This window comes from Monodelphis domestica, chromosome 3, assembly GCF_027887165.1.
Source record: "Monodelphis domestica isolate mMonDom1 chromosome 3, mMonDom1.pri, whole genome shotgun sequence".
Lineage (NCBI taxonomy): Eukaryota > Metazoa > Chordata > Mammalia > Didelphimorphia > Didelphidae > Monodelphis > Monodelphis domestica.
In genome coordinates, this window is record NC_077229.1 from 424,352,521 (window position 1) to 424,367,266 (window position 14,746).

The following is a 14,746-nucleotide window of genomic DNA, read 5'->3' on the forward strand; positions in this document are numbered from 1 at the left end:
CCTGAGCTATTATAAGCAGAGCTTGAGGAAACAACTTCAAAATATTCACCATCAGCTTCTGTACATTTTTTTAACCCTTACCTTCTGTTTTAGAATTGTTTTCAAGTATTGGTTCCAAGGCAGAAGAGTGGTAAGAGCTGGCAAATGGAATTAAATGAATTGTTCTGGATCATACAGCCAGGAAGCATCAGAGGCCAGATTTGAACCCAGGTCTTTTCAACTTCAGGCCCAGTGCTCTATCCACTTTGCTACCTAAATGTCCCTGCTTCTGTCCATTGTTAAGAAGGATGTACTACCATTGACACAGTGCTTTCTGTTGTATGATGGAGTCCCCCCTCCAGATTTGAGGAATGAAGGAAATATAAAACTGGAATATGAGAGGCATGGATTTAGCTTTCTGGAGTCTGTAGTGCTAGTGCTTCAGGCCATTGGGCTCTCTTTTGGGGAGTATTTTCCTTTGGATCTGGCCTTTCTCTTTTGCTTTGGAAGTTTGGATGTCTTCATAAGTAGATAAGTTTTTCCCCTTTCTTTCTTTTTCTCCCTCTCACTTCTGACTTGACCAGAAATTCCAGCCTATGTCAAACTCTAGTACTGAGTCGGGGAAGTTATAAACCCTCTTTCTGTTTCTTGGCTCTGTGCAGGATTGTCAGGATTTTTGAAGTTCCCCATACAAAGAGTGTCTGGTTGAGTGACATGTTTGTCTTTGAGCCTGCCCAAATAATCAATGCACATTTTAATTCTGTGCTTTCAATAAACACTCAGCCTTGTTTTCGAGGAGGAATCTCCATGTGTGTGATTTACTAGACATCGTCTGCCGAAGACACACTTATATGAAGATTAAATATATCTTCTGAATTCACAGAACTTTTGAAACGTGTGTATGTTGATCATGTGTTCACTGACAAGTAATCTAGTTTGGGTGGAGAATATGAAGAGCCCTGTTATCAGGGCTGAATGACGCACACATCAACATTTCCACATTTCCTCCTGGTCCTACCCATCTTCCAGGCAAATTAGGATCAAGATAACCTCTGCTACAAACTTATGTAACTGAACAGTCACCCGAGTAGATGGTTCCTTTGTAAGTACACATCTCCAGCTGATCTTTGGACCCTAGAAACATTTTCAGAAATGCCTTCAAATTCAGGTGCATTCCTGGAAAAGCAATTCAATTCAATGGACATTTATTACGATTTGCAAGTTACGGGCTAAGAATTAGACACAGAAACTCTGTAACCTGTCATGTGACTCTGCCCAAAGAAGCATTAACAGAAAGGCTTCCAGGAGCTTGTTTAGGGAAGGGATTCCAAAGTTAGTAGGTTTGGGGGAGGGAGAGACAACAGAAGGGACCATGAAGGATTAGCCTTGATGGAGTCATCATGGGCAACTGAAGAGAAGCATCATCACCAATTACCCAAAAATATAAACGAATGATAGTCCCTGATTACAATGCAGCAGCATATGGGAACAGGACACGAACCCAAGCAACTATGAGACCAAGTAGGACTTGGTAATCACCATAAAAGCAGAGTCAGCAGTTTTATTGGAAGAGAGCAAACACGTTGGCCTATAACAACAAAGTATAAACCATCATGTTTTTGGCTACATGTATAAATGCATCCTAACATTCACACTAAGTTATTTGTTTTCTTGAAATGTTTTGTGTATATATGTAGAATGCTTTGAGCTTACTAGGAGGTAATAAAAAATAAAAAGAATTTATTACTCTTTTATTGCTATATTAGTCATTTATCAGTTTTCCTGAGGTGGTGGGTCCTCTAGGTTTTACTCTTGTTTTAGTCTAGTTGTGCCAGAATTTTTAGTCAATAAACATTTACTAGCCATCACTGTGCTGAGCCCTGGGGATACAAATATGAAAAAGTGAAGCATTCCCTGCCCTCAAGGAGCTTACAATCTCACCAAAGAAGACAATATGTGAAAGAAAGCTGGGGATTAGGGGGAGACGAGTATATTGGGGGAGAGAACATGGGACAAAGGTGAGAGTAGAGAAGCCCAAAATGAGTACAGCCAAAGAAGTCAAAGCATACCATATTCCTCCATATCCAAAGGACAATGGCAGAAGATCTCAGGCTCTGTGTTTGAGCAAGCATGATGGCTGTCCATCTCCTCTACTCTCTTCTCCCTTTCCCCAGAGCTGCCAATATTCCAGTAGTCACCATTTCCAAAGTTTGTCTCTGTTCCTCTTGCTCCTCCTTCTTAACTTCATTTCTTCTTTTTCTCCCATATGCCATTCATTCCCACCAACTTTACCCTTAAGGACATGATTATCATTGTTCATTTCTGTATCCCCAGTGATTAGCAGAAAGCATTACATCTAAGCACCAAGCCTCATCTAGTAGAAGTTGCTGAATTTATATCTCATTCTTTCCTCTGGTACTGTTGGCACCTAGTACAGGACCACATCAACTCAGGCATGGACTAATACAATAGCCTGTCAGCTGATCTCCCTGCCACAGCTCTCTTCCCATTTCAGTCCATCCTCCACTTAGCTGTCAAAGTGATCTAAGTAAAAGTCTAATCATTTGACCATCTCCCTTTCTCCTCCTTATCCCCCAATTTAATAAACCCCAGTGGCTCCATGGCACCTCTAGGATCAAATATAAAATCTTCTATTGGCATTCAAGGCTTTTCATAACCTGTCCCCCCTTTTCCACTCTTTTTTACCTCATACACATCTTCACACAAATATTCTATGGTCTAATGACATTCCTGTTCCTCTAAGAAGAAACTTTATCCCCTAAGCCTATTTTTTTTTCTCTACTATGTCCCATGCTGGGAATGTTCTTCCCCATCGTCACCACCTCCTTGCTTCCCTGGCTTCCTTCAAGTCCTAAAATTATAACTTCTAGAGAAAGCCTTGATTCCTCCTTAATTCTAGTCTCTGTTGATTATTTCACATTTATCATACATGTAGTTTGTTTGTATGTAGTTGTTTGCCTGTTATCTCCCCTCTTAGATGGTAAGCTTCTTGAAGGCAGGGACTACTTTTTACCTTTCTTTGTATATCCTCAGCACTTAACACAGTTGTTGGCAAATACTTGGTGTATAATAAATGTTTATTGACTAACTGATTCCCAGCCTACTCCTGTGTTCCATGTTGAAGTTATTTGTATTCTTCTTAATTTTCTTTCTCCTTCTCTTTCTTCCATATGTTCCTCATTCCCACTCACCTCACCTCTTGAAGACAAGAACTGTGTCATCGTTATCTTTGAATCCCCAGACCCTAAAACAAGCCATTAAAACTCAGTGTCATGCTTCAACCAGCAGAGGTGGTTAAATTTACTTAGATAAGAAGTAGCAGTGTATTTAATTAAAACAGCATTAGTGATTCCATTTTGCCTTCATCCACCATTTTGTGAACTTAAATTTCAACTTCTCGGAAGTCACCTAATTTTGGAAAAGTTACAAAATTATTCCCCCTCCTCCGAAGAGTCACTTAATTTAAAGAATATCACAAAATTGTCCCTCTCCTTCTTTCTTTAGTGTTTCCTGATTTTCTCTACCAATTAGAAACCAAGTGTCTCAATTCCTTTAATCCTGTTTTTCCTGTTTTTTTACTCCTTCCAACTTGTATATTAACTATGTAGAAACCAGAAGTCATTGTCGTTGGATATTGAAAGTCTTGGACCTGGTTTGTTTCTATAACTGCATGCTAGATAAATCATTGTCTGGATGTGACTATTCAGTTTTTTTATTCCACTAGATATGGCAACCATGAAGATATTGAGACTACAATTCTTCATGTGACTTCATGGACTTTTGCCAAGGGAACACCTTAGGATACTCAGAAAGATAGTCTCTCTTCTGTCTCTGTCTCTCTATCTCTGCCTCTTTCTCTAACTAGTCGAAGAGACAGACAAGAGATCCAGATAAGAAGGAAGGGATTCTTTGTTCTTAGTCTGAAGGAATTTATGTCATCAAAAAACAGAGACTAAAATTTGTTACAAATTTCTTTATTGTGAATTTCCAAATTATCGTTTGAATGTTTATATAAATGCTAAATGTTTTAATGAGTTTTGGTCTACCAGGCTGTAAGATTTGTTTTAAGGAAAAATAAAAATAAAACCCTGTGAAAGTTATCTGGAAATAGTGCTTAGACCTTTTATTACTCTTTCTTTGGAGAATGACAGATTTATTGTTTTAGTGCAAGAAAGGAAGGTGATTTTACTAATTAAAGAAGGGAGGAAAAATGGGTTTATAGTTTGTAGCTTAAATTTATTTGGTACTTTAAGACTGCCCTGTTATTAATTCTTTTTTTTTACATTTTTAATTGTATTTTTCCCAATTGCATGTAGAAACAATTTTTTAACATTTGCTTTCTGACATTTTGCAATCCAAATTCTCTTCCTTCCTCTAGACCTTCTCCCTCTCCAAGACAGCAAGCAATCTGATATAGGTTATATATGTGCTATCATGCAATACATATTTCCATATTTGTCATGTTGTGAAAAAATACATACATTACACACACAAGAAATAACTCATGAAGGAAATGAAGTGAAAAATGGCATGCTTCAATCTGCATTCAGACCCAATCAGTTCCTTCTATGGCAATGGATAGCATTTTTCATCATGAATTCCTTAGAATGTCTTGGATCCTTGCATTGCTCATAATAGTTATTAACTCTTCCCTGACCGTGAAAAGAGAGAAACTTTTTAAAATAAGGGAGCAATTTAAAATTAAGTAAAACAATCTGGAAGACTCTTTCACATCACCTCTGTATTTTTCCTATGAATTTAATTGTTTAAATAAACTACAGCAAAGTTAACAAAAGAAATTGGAATAGACCAGGTGTTTGTAAGCTTTTAAGAATCCCAGAAGCAAAAGCATTACAATTAATTGGTTTTGTGTAATAAAAACTTGAGCTAAAATTTAAAGGAAACGTTCAGTGGAATAAACACTAGCTCTATAGATAGGCTGGGATATGATTGGGAAATAAAGACTGGAGGAATTAAGCTATGGGGTGAGGTTGAGAAAACAAAAAGAACTGATTTGGCTCATTGGGTGATTTTAAAGAAAAAGAAAGAAAAGTTATGGGGTGATAGGAGAGCCACCGCAATTTTTTTTCCCTTTTTTGAAATTTGTTCTGAAACCAAATCATAATAATGTGGTCTCATTTGCAGTAAGATATATTTTGCTGCCAGATTAACTGTGGCAAATTAAAGTTTAATGGATGATACACTGATATTGACATGTTTGGAAAACTTCATAGATCAGAAGATCTGAGTTAAAGTCTTGTCTCAGAAATTTATTAGCTGGGTGATCTTCAGCAAGGCAATTCACCTGTTTGCCTCAGTTTCCTCATGTGTAAAATAGGATAATGATGGCAACTGCCTCCCTTGATTGTTATGAGGATCAAATTATATTATAAATATACAATAAATATAATGAAGTACTTAATAGAGTGCTTGGCACAAAGTAATCATTACATAAATGCTATTTTTAAAAACATAATTACTCCATACTAGATTACTCCATCCTGGGGTTTAGATGTGATTTGTATAAAATGCCAAAAATAGTCAAATGAATAGTTTTCTAAGTAAGACAATTTGGAAATCCTTTAACTGAATTGATGTCAATTGACTGCTAATAAGTTTTGTTTCATGTTTTATATACATGTTATCATGTATGTTATTGTGTTCTTGTTTTTTTTCTGATATTGTGAAACTTGGAAAGCCATTGTATCAGAAATGCTGTTGGAAAAGTAACTTCTCTTTTAATCTGGATGTTATTAGATTATGAATTGAGCTGTTAAAATGTGATAAAATGTTTGAAAAGAAATATGTAATATGGTCTATTTGCTTTCAAATGGATAACAACAATATTGGGACAAAAGTAGCAAAGTCCTCTTTAGATTATCTTTATCTGTGAGGTTCCTTGGGACTTTCTACTTGCTGAGGTTATAAGATTTTATCAGTCCTTCTGACAGTTTGTGATAAAATACTAAAGTAATGAAGTTACCAGAACTAGAACCACACCCAGTCAAAGTGGGGAGCTTGGAAATTTGCTTATAGTAAAAAGGTTTATCTGATAAACTATTTGACTATCATTTATAAAACATGATGAAATTGTACCTGTTAATAATCTGTATTAAAGTTACATCTTTGAGCCAACTGTCATGTTCAATATATTTACATAACTATAGAATTTGGTTATTTTAAATTTATAAATAATGGACAAATAAGAAATCCTTTTATGTGCTTATTATTGATTCTCTCTGCCCCCACTATATATATACATATATATAATATGTATATGTGTATGTGTGTGTGAGAGAGAAGAAGAAAGAAGAAGAAGAAGAAAGAAGAAGAAGAAAAGAAGGAAGAAGAAGAAGAAGAAGAAGAAGAAAAGAAGGAAGAAGAAGAAGAAGAAGAAGAAGAAGAAGAAGAAGAAGAAGAAGAAGAAGAAGAAGAAGAAGAAGAAGAAGAAGAAGAAGAAGAAGAATGAGGAAGAAGAAGAAAGAAGAATGAGGAAGAGGAGGAGGAGGAGGAGGTAAATGAGTTCTTAGCTTTGCCTTCTCCTTGCCAAAATCCTTAAACCAATTCATGGGTAAGATTAGCTTTTTGCAGCATTTTATTCTTATAGGATGACATGAAAATAATATCTTCAAAAGGAGGAAATAAAACAAAGATAAACAAGTTTTCTAGTTAGATGGAATAGTAAACTTTGGGAAAGCAACAGGATAAGATTTTTCTCTAAAAACTAGGATATATGTATGTATATATGTATACATGACTTCCAAATGTTTCTAAAGGGACATATAGGTCTTGAGAATGTTTTAGTAACAAGTTTTCAAAATTGGTTTAAGGATTTTGCATATAAAATTTCATTAATAATTGTAAAGAAAGTGAAGTTTTTTTCTTATTTTTAAGTCTCTTTCTGATAATTTTAAGAAAGAGAATGGCATATTTTCCAAATCAGGTCCTCAGGGATTCTTTTTAAGATTCTCCCATCAGCCTGTCCATGGCATTGTTCATATCAGATACAGATATAGAAAAAAAATGCATATATGGAAAAAAATAAAAAAGTATATAAAAACTGACATTTTTTGAAGTTTCGGGTAAATTATGGGTTCCTAATTTGTTGTTCTTAGAGCTCTGTAGCCCATAGGGTTAGATTTATGTAGTTTGAGCTGGTTTTCACCACATTAACTAGTTGCTGGGAAAGCAAACTTAGGAGAATGTACTAAATTGAACTGAGTCTTTTTACTGGCAGCTTTTAGCAGAATTACCCAGGAATCTCCACAAAAGTTTTGGAACCAGAGAAGCAAATCTACTTGGGGAGCCCATTTCAGAACTTCCCTGAGGATGAGACCTATTCCAGAATGTCCAAAAGAAGATATTTCCAGGGGCAAGGTGACTACATGGGACATCTGAGTTTCAGGATGAAATGTACTGATTAAATGGTTATTGGTGGTGAGTTACCAGGTCAAAAGGAGACTTGATGTTATTTATTGTTGATGATCATTTTTGCTTTGGCTTTTTGTTTAATAGTGAGGCTTCTAAAAAGTTTGTTCTGTAGTCTGACTTAATTTACCTAAGTCTATTTAACAAGATTTGTCTCCTTTGGGGCTTTATGAGATTAAGACTTTGATTTTACTCTTTGTGCCTCTCAACTCACCCCTTTGATGCCTTTTAAAGTAGGATATAATTTTGTTCATAAATCCATAAAAAAATAAAGTATTTTTTAAAAGTGCTCCTGGAGGGTGAGAAACATAGGATCAAAGGAGGAAATGTTATGTTAGAAAGCATTAGTGACAACATTTCGTGAAGGTAAGTTTCAACTTCTTGGAAGTCATCTGATTTTGGAAAAGTCATAGGATTACTCCCCTTCCCAAAAGTCACCCAACTTAAGGAATATTACAAAACTATTCCTTTTCCTCCTGTTTTATTCTCTCCTGATTCTCTCCACCAATAAGAAACCAGGTGTCTCCATCCCTATAATCCTGTTTTTCCTATTTTTCACTCCTTCCAAATTGCATATTAACTTTGTAGAAATCAATGGTTATTGTGCATGATGACCATTGTTTCTGAAACTGCATTCATTGCTAAATAAATTATTGTCTGGACACGTGGTTTCTGTATTCCACTGAAACTTTATTCCATTTTAATTTCCACTTCATACAGTAGAAAGACCTTTGGCTTTGTATTGAAAATACCTGGGTTCAAATCACATCTCCCATTTATTACTTGTGTAACTTTGACTGAGTCACTTCTCTTTTGGATGAGTCACTCTCATTTACTCATCTGTAAAATGAAGGGGCTAAAATAGACAGTCTAAGAACCTTTTGGGCTCTAGATCTATGAGCCTTCTGAGTCTTTCTCCCTAGCTACCCTCCTCCTTAGAAACAAGAGAGCTGCCATCGACACTGACTGAAGAAAACATAGAAACATAGGTCAATCAGAGTAGGCTTTGTTTAAAAATAGCTAGGAAGATGGGTGTAGATAGATAGATAGATAGAGACAGACAGACAGATAGATAGATAGACATATGGACAGATAGAGATAGGCAGAGACAGACAAATAGATGGATAGACAGACAGACAGACAGATAGATAGATAGACAGATAGATATAGATTGATAGATTGATTGATGGATGGATAGATAGGTAGATAGAGATAAATGGATAGATGGATGGATAGATAAGTAAATAATAAGATACCTGTCTATACTTCACTAAGCTTTCTGTCCATCTTCTGGCAGTACTGATATAATCTAGGGTAATAATCAAATATGAGAGCCTTACTCCTAAACCTTAGGTCTTGCTGATTTAAGTCAGCTGCCTGATGAGCTTAGTTTTTCCTTCCAAGAGACATTTGCCTTGGTCTCTGAGGCTTTCATCTTTCATATTTTTTCCCCTTGAACTCATGGCCAACAACTTGAGGCACACTGCCTCTTGTCTTTCCTTAGTTTCCAAGCTGTTTCCTTGGCCCTTTGCATCTTTGATTACTTTCTTCTCCCTTTTCTTTTAATGTCAATGTAACTAGGTATTCAATTCTGGTGCCAACTCAGTCATTATTGTTATATTAAATGTTATAATTAAATATTATAGCAATGATAAAATATTATTATTCTATCACTTAGCACAGTGCCTGGCACATAGTAGATGCTTAATAAATACGCTTATTTCTTTCCCCTTTCTCCTTTCCTTGTATCTTTTATATTGCTGATCATGAATGGATTTTCCAGTATTTGTTTACAAGGGTAGAGGCAGTATAACACAATGAGTAAAGGACTACTCAGAAGGACATGGGTTCAAGCCTCACTCTGACACATGCTAGCTGTGTGGCCCAAAATGGGTCACATCATTTCTCACTGCTCCAGAAAACTCTTTAAGACAATAAATTGTGGAACAGTTGCTGATGCGCAATGGTAGAAGTTTCCTTAGGAACAACTCCCTACACCAATGAAATTCAAGTGTTTTAACTTTTCTTTTTTTAATTAGAAGGATCATCCTATTGCCTTTTCAATGGGTGGAAAAGGGTTGACAGAAGGAAAAGAATTTGGAAGAGCAAATAAAATTTCCTTAAAAAATACAATCATCTAATACCACCAAAAGCAATTCAAAGGACCAAGAAAATATACAAATGCAGAAATAATCTTTCAAAATAAGGTCAATGGAAGTTCACATAAAATAAAAATTATCTAATCCCAGGAGAAATAGTGTCTATTCTTTGTGAGCTAATTGTTAACTAAAGTTTCCCAAATCTACTTTTTTTTAAAACCCTTCCCTTCTGTCTTAGAATCAAATATCAACTAAATATCAGTTACAAGACAGATGAGTTAGGATAAGGGTTAGGAAACTGGAGTAAAGTGACTTGCTTGGGGTCACAAAGCTACGAAGTGTGTAAGGCCAAATTCCAACCCAGGACCTCCCATAACTGGGCCAGGCTCTCAATCTGAGCTTCCTCGATGCCAAATTTTGGAGGTTCACATTCCAGGTTGAAGAGTTTCTGTGTTTATATTGCCTTGGAGGCAATAAGGAGCTTTGGAAGGCCTTTCTGGGGAGGAGTGATATCGTCAAATCTGTACTTTAAAATTATGTTGGCAGCTGTAAAGAGGATGGATTGCAGAAGAGCAAGACTGGAAGTATGAAGAGCATGAGGAACCTTGGTTCTTAACCCCTTCTAAGTTTGAGTTTTCCCGTATATCTCTCACCTATATCCCAACAGCTACACTGACTTAGGAATGGCTCACCAGGACACTCCAGGCTAATTTCTTGGGTTCAATCTAATCCAGGTCCTCTCAGCCAAGCAAGAAGATTTCTGGTTCCCTGCCTTTCAGTATTCTCCCAATGTTACTAAATACTTTGTTAATAACTTCATATTGCCTTTTCCTCCTCTCAGAGTGAAAGATGATTACAGAAGCAAAGCTGTAGCCACCATGGGACCACAAGAGCTTCACTCCAAGTACCATGTTGAATTTCCTGCCTTGAGCAGTAGTTACCTTGGTATGTATAGGCCATATGCAACTAATGATTATTCTATCATTTCAAAAATAGAATATAACACTCCCTGAAAGTACCCAATGATAACCTTTTTTTTTTAGTTTTAGTTTTTTAGTTCTTTAATCAGAATCACCAATATTCAGCATTCTGCTGGACTCTAGATCCAGTTATTTTCACCTATCGAGTGATTCCTTTTCCCTTCTGCCAAGCAATTCAATCCAACTGACATCTACTATTATTATGTTTTAGTTATGAGGGATAAAAAGATAAAAGAGCAAACAGTTCTTGTCCTCTCTAAGCTTAAATTCTTCTGAAATTGGGGAAGATGCAGAATGCACAAAGGTAAGTAAATAAATAAAGTGCTGGATTTGATGGCCTCGAAAGTAATTTCCAGCTCTCTATCTGTGGTCTTATGAATGTCCCCCCAATTTTTAAATTTCCCTCTAACACTCTACCTCTGGAGTTTTACTGAATCCAGAATTTCTCCTGACATCACATTCCTCCCTTGCTTCTCCCTAGATAGGAGGTCTCTTCTCCCCATGTCCCTGAACCAGGATTGTGACTTGCCCCCAGGTTTCTTTCTATGTTTGCTCCTTGTTTCTTATTTCTGCTTCTAAATCCATTCTCTAATTTTTGTGTCCTTTAAAAGTTATAAAACCTGATTGCACCTCTCTCTCCTCCATCTACTAAAACCTACTTAATCTTTCCACTTCCTCTGTAACCTTCCTATCTTTAACCATCTTCCTCTCTAACCCATTCTTTGCTGACATCCTTAGGGGTTTAAATATTTATGTATGTAGAAATACTCTTCTGCAGGGTATACTTATGGTGATTCTCTTTCTCCCCCCCTCCCCAATTCTACCTCCCAGAAGACTTTAGGGGTCAGAGTTGACCTAGAATTATGAAGAAATATTACCAGGGACCTGCGAGAAAAGATTTATGTATTTGTCTGGGAACAAGACTTTCAAGGTGAAGGGTGGAGAGATGGAGGACAGAAGGAAGAAGAATCTCTTTTCATACACTGTATGTACTCATCTGTACCTGACAAAAAAAAGCTTCTATTTTCCATTAGTAGGAAAGCCAGGAGGTATGAGCAGAGGACTGAGTGAGACTTTGTTCAGTTAAACTGCCGGGGAACAGCACTGTCTAGACAAGCTGAGAGAGAACAGTATTAACATTTTGTGGGATGGGGTCATGGTGCCTGCTGCGATTACAATGATTGGTGAGAATTCTGTTGCTGGACTTCATGAAGGGCAGACACATTCTTCTCTTTCCACTCAAGGGGTTGTATTAAGTTCCCAAACTTTGGTGCTTAGTTCTGAATTTAGAGTAAATGATAATGAAGCTCTGCCCTGACCAGGGTAGGGAAAAATGTTGTTTGTTACTTTTTAGATAGGATAGCAATGTCTACTCTATCAGTGGATAGAGGGCTGAACCTGGTGGCAGAAAAACCTGAGTTCAAATTTGACTTCAGATACTAGCTGTATGACCCTGAACAAGTCACTTAACCTCTGTTTGCCTCAATTTCCTTTCAAATGGGGATAATAATAGCACCTACCTTCCAGGATTATTGTGGGAATCAAATGAGATAATATTTGTAAAGCACTTAGCACAGTGCCTGCCACCAAGTAAGAACTATATAAATTATTATATAAAATTGGCTATGATTACTTTTTACTACCTTTCTATGTTTCAATTAAGTTATTTTGCTCTTTTCTTCATAGTGGTCTCGAATACCTTGACCTTTCCTCATTCTCCAATTTCATCTTCCTGACTCAGGTTTCATATGTCTCTCTCTGGAGATCATGGTTGCTCAGTTGTTTTTTAGTCAAGTCTGACTTTGTATGTCCTCATTTTAAATTTTCTTGGCAAAGATATTGGAGTGGTTTGCCATTTCCTTCTCCAGATCATTTTACTGAGGCAGAATTAAATGACTTACCCAGGGTCACACAGCTAAAGAAGTGCCTGAGGCCAGATTTGTTCTTGCAAAGATGAGTTTTCTTGATTTCAGGCTCTCATTCTATCTACTATGCCACCTCACTGCTTCAAATTCTCAGACCCATCATCTGCTTTTTCTACACTGATATGACTTATGTTACCTCAGCTAGGCCCTCACTGCTGCTTGGAAATCTTTCTTTTCGGTGCTTCTTGATTCCTTCCTTAAGGTGTGCATCAAATGCTCCAAAGCATTTATTTTCTCTTCTACTTGTACCTCAACTTTTAAACCTATAGTCGATGAGTTAGAATCCTAGCTCACTGAGAAGACTGGGCCATTTGATGGGCAGGATCCCTCAGCTCCCCTCCTCAGCATCCTTCCTTCATTCCTCAAAATTTCTCACACCATCACCCATTCATTCTTTATTCCCTCTCATCCCAAATAAAGACGGGTCCCTATACGTCCTAGAGCATATCTTTCTGCCCATGCCTTTGACTGAATCTCCCTTTGTCTCCTTCAGGACTTTGTTCTACTGGTCATTCTCTCTCTCTTAGGCTACTACAACATCTTCTCTATTGGCTCCTCTTGACCTACAAACATATTTAGCCTCCCCAATCATAAAAAGTCTCCCTATAACCCTTTAAATCTGTCCCTTCTCTCTTTTTCCTTCTTTTCTTCTCTTCCCTCTCTTCCCCATTCCTTCTGACTTCAATATTTCCATCAGAGTCATTGCTATTCCATGAGGTCTACCATTTTCAAAACTCTGGTGTTTATCTCTGACTCTTCCCTCTCCCTCAACTCATAACTAATTGAACACTAACACATTTCTGTTTTAACTCTGAAATATCTCTCATCCATCCCTCCTTTCTCTAGTGCAAACATCATTTTCCTAGTACATGTCTTCCTAATTATTCCTCCCTGGACTTTTACAATAACAACCAATACAATAACAATCTTCTGTCTCCACTCTCCAGTCCAGTCTTCATCCAGCTGTCAGATCAATCTTCCTTTCCTTCAGAACCCATATTGCCACACATCCTCCTTGCCCTCAAAATGCTTCAATTTCAAACTCCAATTTAGCTTTTTATTCAAGACTCTCCATAATATAGGACCACACTAACTTTCCAGCTTGACCCCTATGACTTCTTTCTGAAAGCTGTCCAGCCAAGTTGGACTATTTAATCTCTTTGTTCATCTACTCCCTGTACTTTCCTGAATAGATCTATGACTTTGCTTACTATGTTCCCAGTGCCTAGAATTCCAGCCTCCTTCCTGCATGCTCCCCACATCCTACCTATTCCTTTTTGTTGTTGTTATTTTTGTTTTAGGTTGTGTGGGTCACCTGCACTTTATTTTACTTTACCATTTGTTTTATATTTTATCTATAACATAATAGGTAACATTTTGATAAATATGATTTGTTACTAATATGTAATAAATTATAAAAATATGCTCATATAAGATAAACAAATTCTCATATTAGTGATGCCCAAAAATCTCTCATTTTTTCTCCTCCTTCTCCAAGAAGGTAGTTAATATTATATAGGTTATACATATATTATCATATAGTACATATTTCCCTGTCATGTTGTGCCTATTCTTTAAAAACTAAGCAAGGCAAGTAAAATCGGCTTCAAAAAACCCTGCACTGAAATCACAGTCCAGAACAATCCATCTTCTTGGCACATCAGATGGATCACTGGACTTAAAGTCAGGAAGACGCATTCAATCTAGACTCAGATACTAGGTATGTGACCCTGGACAAGTCTTTTATAACGTTTTTGAGCTTTAGCTTCTTTATCTTTAACAATGACAAAAAAGAAACAAATGTAATCCTCCAGAAGGTGATCAGTGGAAACCTGCAGACCGCTGTCTCAGCAGCCAATTTACATAGGAATGGTGGAAGATGGTCAGAGTTGGAAGACAGAGTGGGACATAATCCAAATTCAGAAGAGCCCAATAAAATGGTTGGACTCGAAAGCCTCTAAGATCCCTTCCAGCACTAAATATAAGATACTCTGAGTTTCCTTATTCACATCATTAGGAGTTTATATGCCTGTCATATTCTTCTACTCCTGGCCAAGGGACGTGAGGGCAAACTTAGCATCTTGCCCCTATTTCTGTTTCTCCTAGCGCAGAAAGTGCTGGGTCTACAGTAATTGTTTATTCAAATGGATCGAATTGTCTTTCAGGGAAGGGACCTGGTTCCCATTTACCGCTCCTCCTCCCCTCTGGGGGGCCCCAGACCTGGGGGTAGAGGGTAGGGGCGGGCGGAGCAAGCTGGGCAGGGGTCGAGGTGTTCATTGTTAAGTGTGCAGACCGCTGTCCGAGCGGTCAGTTT